Source organism: Tenrec ecaudatus, chromosome 7 (assembly GCF_050624435.1).
Source record: "Tenrec ecaudatus isolate mTenEca1 chromosome 7, mTenEca1.hap1, whole genome shotgun sequence".
In the NCBI taxonomy this organism is placed as follows: Eukaryota; Metazoa; Chordata; class Mammalia; order Afrosoricida; family Tenrecidae; genus Tenrec; species Tenrec ecaudatus.
The window spans coordinates 150,202,348-150,208,858 of record NC_134536.1 but is presented as its reverse complement, the minus strand read 5'-3'; positions in this window follow the sequence as shown (position 1 = coordinate 150,208,858).

Below are 6,511 nucleotides of genomic sequence, written 5' to 3'. Positions count from 1 at the left end.
ATCAACACAAATGGTTGTAAAAGGGTTTTTCATTCTTGCACTCATTGTTTTTAGATCCCCAATTCCCCCCAGCTTTCTCTGTCATACCCCCAAGGAACCATTAATTCAGTTACTGTTTCTATAGATTTACCTATCCTGGATTTCAAATACAGAAAAAAAAATGTTTGTTTTTTTTTAAGTAACAACCATCACAGCATAGACCATTGGGATTTTGGAGTAAAGTGCTGCCATCCTCTGCAGACAACGACTCCCCTTTTGACAAACAGCTGTTGTCCTGTTCCTGGGTCTTAGTGGAGACTGAACTCCTCACCATGGGCCCCCAAATCACCATGAGGCCTGAGCTGCCCATCATGAACTGGGTATTGTCTGACCCACAGAATCATAAAGTTGGATGTGCACGAGAACACTCCATTGTTAAATGGAAATGATATATATGAGATCAAGCTAGAGCAGCACCTGAAGATAAAAGTAAGCTGTATGAAGAAGTGGCCCAAATGCCCACAGTCTCCATGCCGGTCACAGTACCTTTCTGCCCCCAGTCTGCACCTATGGCCTCCTGGGGGTCCCTTACCATACTTCAAGTGAAGAAGAGAAAAGTCATGCTTGGCTTACAGGTGTCGCTGCAAGCACTGCACAGCAGCAGCACTACATCCCCTTTCTGGAATCTTCCTAAAGGACAGTGGTGAAGGGAGATCCTCCCAATGGGCAGTGCTTCAAGCAGTACACCTACTCTGGATATGAATTTGCCTTCCCTACACTCAATGCTTCTGCCAAAACTACCATCTGTGGACTTACAGAATGTCTTATCCACTGGTATGGCATTCCCATAGTATTTTTTCAGATCAAGGAACTCACTTCACAGCAAATGAAATGTGGCAACGGCCCATGCCCATGGAATCCACTGGTCATATCATGTTTCTCGTCAACCTGAAGCAGCTGGCTTGATAGAACAATGGAATGGCCTCTTAAGGACACAATTATGGTGCCATCTAGGTTTCAACAATTTCCAGAGCTGGGGCAATGTTCTCCAGAAGGCTGTATACACTCTAAACCAGTAGCCAATATATGGTGCTATGTCTATAATAGCCAGGATTCATGGGTTCAAGAACTAAGGGGTGAAAGTTGACATTGTACCACTCACTGTTACTTCTAGTGATCCACTGGCAACATTTTTGCTTCCTCTCACAGCAACCCTTTGCCCTTCAGGCCTGAAGGTCCTAGTCCTGAAGGAAGCAACTCTCCCAGTTGGAAACAACACAGATTTCACTGAACTGGCAGCTGAAAATGCCCCCTGGCCACTTTGGGCTTCTCATGCCTTGGGATCAACAGGTCAGGAAGGGTGTTACTGTACTGAGTGGTGTGATTGATCCTGATTACGAAGGAGAAATGGACTGGTGCTACATATTGAGGTAAAGAATATGTCTGGAATCCAGGAGATCCCATAGGCCATGGGTTAGTACTACTATGCCCTGTGATTAAATTAAATGGTAAACTACCACAATCCAATCCTGCCAGGATGGCTAATGACCCATACCCCTCAGGAATGAAGGTCTAGGGCATCCCACCAGGTAAAGACCATAGGCAGTTGAGGTGCTGGCTAAGGGCAAAGATAATACAGAATGAGTTGTAGAAGAAGGTAGTTCTACCTATCAGTTTCGACCACATGATCAATTGCAAAAATTAGGTTTGTGATTGTCAGTTTATCTTTTTATGTGTGCTTATTGAATATATTCGCTATGTTCATGAATGATGCACCAAATACAATTAGATTCAGTGTGTTTTCATTTATCTATATGATAGATATTTGATATTAGGTGTTTAAGTGTTATTTCATTGATATCTGGAGATTATATATGGCTAAAGAATTATACACAGGTGCCAAGTTGTCAAGGGGTGGACTGTGATTGGTAGGTTTATTGTGTCAACCTGGCCAATAGGAGCATATGGGATTAATAAGGTTGCAGTTTGATTGGAGAGCAAAGAAATAAATGTCTCCGCAAACCCGCCTCTCTCTCTCTTGCTCTCTGGTGATCGGACCGGTGTGCGGCTGCCTTCACTAGTTCTCTGCCTCAACTTGTGAGCTACACTACCTATGGAACATCCAACCTGTGTATCATGTTGCTAGAGCTTGAGGTTCCTTGGAGACCAGTTTCCCCATGCTGATGGGACTTGAGCTTGGGACCGTCGGATCCTGTCATCTTGTTAGCAGTTGGTGACCCACCCTACTGTTTTTTGCCTGTGGCATTGCCCTGTGGAAGACTCAGCTGTTTGCTTCCTTGACTTTGGACCCAGCAGCCCTCATGACTTAGACTTCCAGTATATTAACTGTTCCATGAAAGTGAGTTGAAATGAGCCCTCTGTACTGCTGTGTGGATGAATTAGCTGCTACATTCTTTCATGCTGCATATATGTATCCGTATGTATATATAGAAAATCTTAAGTGCCCTAATTTTGTTTCTCTAGAGACACTGTCTAAGACAAACAATAACAAAGTAAAACAGATTTAAACCCAATTAAAAATAAAGCAGAAAAATATCAAAAACTAGAACAAATTCAATTAATCATAAAGGAGATCAATTGAGAGGGTATCAAATTTAACTTAACTGCATCTTCAACGATCCACTTTCTAAATAATTCTACATGATAAGAAGTCACAACCCTGGTTCATGGTCACAGGGTTTCACAAGGGACTTAATCCATGTATATTTCCCCTTCACTCTTTTGCTTTTGTAAAAAAAGACCTGAACCCTTTAAAATGAGTCAAAAGGGGGATCAAATGATAAGATATTACATTTTGACATAACTATATCTGTCTACATTGACATTGTAATACTCTGTCTGGCAACAGAATTATTCACATCCCTTAGCAAGGATCAGAGGGGATTCACCAGAAGCTTAATCCATGTATGAACACTGAAAATTGATATTGGGCTTCCATTGCCTTTCATAGCCTTCAGACTCTTGTACCATTTCCTCCTTTAAATTTGGCTTATATACTTACAGTTGTTGGATCACACAGGCTGGTTGTGCTTTTACCATGTGGGTATAGTTTATACCTCACTTTGATGGCTGCTTGTTTAAAAACAGCCTTTCAAACCCCAGACATTTTTTTCTGATAGCCAGGCACCATCTATTTTAATTACCACACTTTGCTATAACACCCATATGTTCAGTCATATCTTCTTCATGAGGGCAAGCATCAAGCAGAGCTGTATCATAAAAATTAATTGTTCTTAGATTGGAACTCGAAGTAAACTGTGAGTTCAAAATTCATCCGTGCATCTATACTTTATTTATGTCTATACTTCACCCAGATCAATTTTAAATAACTTAAATTTTAGACTCTTTAAAAAAAATCCTTTTAGTGTGGGCTCTTACAACTCTTGTTACAATCCATATGTCAATTGTATGTAATATATTTGTACAAATATTGCCATCGTTCTTTTCTATACATTTACTTTCCATTGAGCCCTTCGGATCAGCTCCTCTTTTTGCCCCCTCCCTCTTCCTGCCCGCCCCCCGCCCCCCAGCCCTCATGGCCCCTTGAAAGATGATAAATTTTCATTATTTTCAAATATCACACCAACCACGGTCTCCCTTAGCCTCTGGTTTCTGCTGTTCTTCCCCCTGGATGGGGTGTGTGGGTTATATGCCATTCATTGTGATCAGTAACCCTCCCTCCAACTTTCCTCCCCTTTCCCCTACATTTTTGGTATTGCTATTCCCATTCCTGTTCCTGGGTTCCATGTGTCGTGAGTTTTATCTCTTGTCTATACCTATGTACATGCTCCTGTTGAATGCAGTGTGGGTAGCGGAACTGGGGTCATGATAATGGGAGGTGAGGAGGCTTCAAGGGATCAGAGGTATATTACCTCCTCCCTGCATCCTGATTGACTCATCCCCTCCCTGTTACCCCTCTTTCTATAAGATGGGCTTTGGGTCTCCGCTCCAAATCCCCCCATTCTCACCAATGCATTTTTGTTTGTTTTTTGTTGTGAGTCTTCTGATGCCCACTGCCCGGTCTTGATGACACCTCACAATCACACTGACTCTTCCATGTGGGCTCATTGCTTCACTTTTGAATGGCTGCTTGTTTAACTTCAAGGTCCCAGATGCTATGTCTTTTAATAGCCAGACACACCAACCTCTGTCTTCACCACATTTGCTTATGCACCTATTTTGTCTTCAGCTATCACTGGGGGGTAGGGGTGGGGTGAGCATCATGGAATGCCAATTTGTTAGAGCAAAGTGTTCTTGTATTGAGGGAAGGTATGACTCGAGTCCCTAGGCCCATCTGCAGCCTCAGTGTATTGCCTTATAAATATATGTACATAGACTAATACCTCTATTTTCATGAATCAATATATTTACATAAGTACCCACTTCTGTCAATATCCATCCCTATCTATACCTTTGGTCCCTAGAGCTTACCTGTTTTGTGTTGCCTCCTCCTGCCCCACCATCACTTTCCCTCTTCTTCCACCTCTTAGTACTTCTTCTCAGCTAGATTGATGTTGCTCTAATACTCACAGGATCTCTACACCCTCCTAGATGTTGGTTTCAATTCCCTTGTTGTTCCCCTGTCCATGACACCATCCAATCACTACACCCTTCTTCCAGCCTCCTTCTTCCCCCTAAACAAGCAGGTTCTCAACCTGTGGGTGGCGACCTTTTCGCAGGAGTCGCCTAAGACTAGCAGAAAACACATAAATATCCACAATGTATAATTACATATCATTTTGTGATTAATCACTATGCTTTAATTATGTTCAATTATGCTCAAGGTGTGACAATGAAAATACATCCTGCATATCAGATATTTACATTATGATACAGTATCAAATTACAGCTATGAAGTAGCAACAAAAATAATTTTATGGTTGGAGGTTACTACACATGAGGAACTGTATTAAAGTGTCGCAGCATTAGGACGGTTGAGAACCACTGCCCTAGACTTTTGGGGCCGTTGGCCCCTTTGCTTTCTACCTGAGCTTCCCTCCCATGTCTGTCCCATATAAGTAGGTAAACCAGCAGTGTCCTAGTCCGAACAATAAGAAAACATACCTTTGAAAAATAGAAAAGAAAACAGAACCTATATAGATGCAGGTCTGTACACTGGCCCCCATGAGTCCCTCCCCACTGGTTCTGGGGAAGATACAGGGAGTGCCCTTTCTAGTCCAAAGCCAATACTCAGGGCTCTTCAGGGACTCCATGGATTGGCTTTTCTCCAATTGTTATATTCCAGTCCTGGTTTGTCCCACTGTGGCGAAATCAGTCTCCCTACCATGTGTTCCCATTATTGTCCTCTGTCACCACATGGTCCACTTGGGGGACAACATGTCTTGAGTTGTTGGCAGTCCCACAGTCCTTTCTGTGCCTTAGCAGCTACGTATAGGGACCTCATCCTCCAGGCTTGCTGTGCCTATATGGAGTCTAGGCCGACTGTCCCTTTCTCTTTTACCTTCTTGGTTTGCTTATGTGTGGGTGTGGTAAGTCAGTTCCTTTCCTCCACCTGAAGATCAAGTGTCATTCTCTGCGGCACACACTTCCAGGTTGCGGGGCAGGCTGGTTCTGGTTGGGGCCGGCCCTGTAGTCCAGTCTTTGTATGCAATTGTCCACATGATTATGTTGCCCTCCTGGTTTGATGTGCTGTGGTGGGGTCTGCATGCACACTCCAATTCTGTGGAGACACAACTAATACCCTCCCCCTGGTGGGTTAGTGCCCTCTGCCCCACCCATGTCATCATCTCAGTTTCTCCCCACCCCTGTTCTCCCTCCTCCTTCCCCATTTCCCCTTCTTTATGTTGGATTCACATTACTTCCCTGGGTTTGTTCTGAACTCCACCCAACTGCTCTGCCTCCACCCATATATTGTGAGATGAGTGTCTTTTCTTCTGTTCCTACTGTGCTGATTATACTTACCTCAAGGGACTCATGCTATACCTGTTCTTAGGTTCACCAGTGGTCTGTCAATTCTGTTGATCCTTTCATAGAACCAGCTTTTTGCTGCATTAATCTTTTGCATCGTTTTTTTGTCTTCCCTCCCTCTGCTTTAACTCTATCCAGATTTTTATTATATCTTTTGCTGCTGCCGGTGTTGTTCGGTCACCTCTGTTTTAGTTGTTGGAGGTTTTGTGATAACGTATCAGTCAAAAACCTCTCTTCTTTTTTTTCATATATGTATGTATTGATATCAAGCTACCTCTGTTAACTGCCTTCCCAGTATCCCATAAGTTTTGTTACATTGTAGTATCGTTCTCATTAGTTTCTAGAAACTTCCTAACCTCCACTCTCATCTGGGCCTTTACCCATTCATGTCACAGAAGATTGTTGTTCATCCTCCAATTGTTTGCCCTTGCTTTTCTGGTCGGCCTTTTATTAATCTCCAGCTTGGTGGCATGGTGATCCGAGAAAGACGTCTGAGTAATCTCTATGTGTTTGAATTTACTCAGGTACAGCATGTAGTCTATTCTTGAAAATAAGCTGTGTAAGCTTGAGGAAAATGTGATTT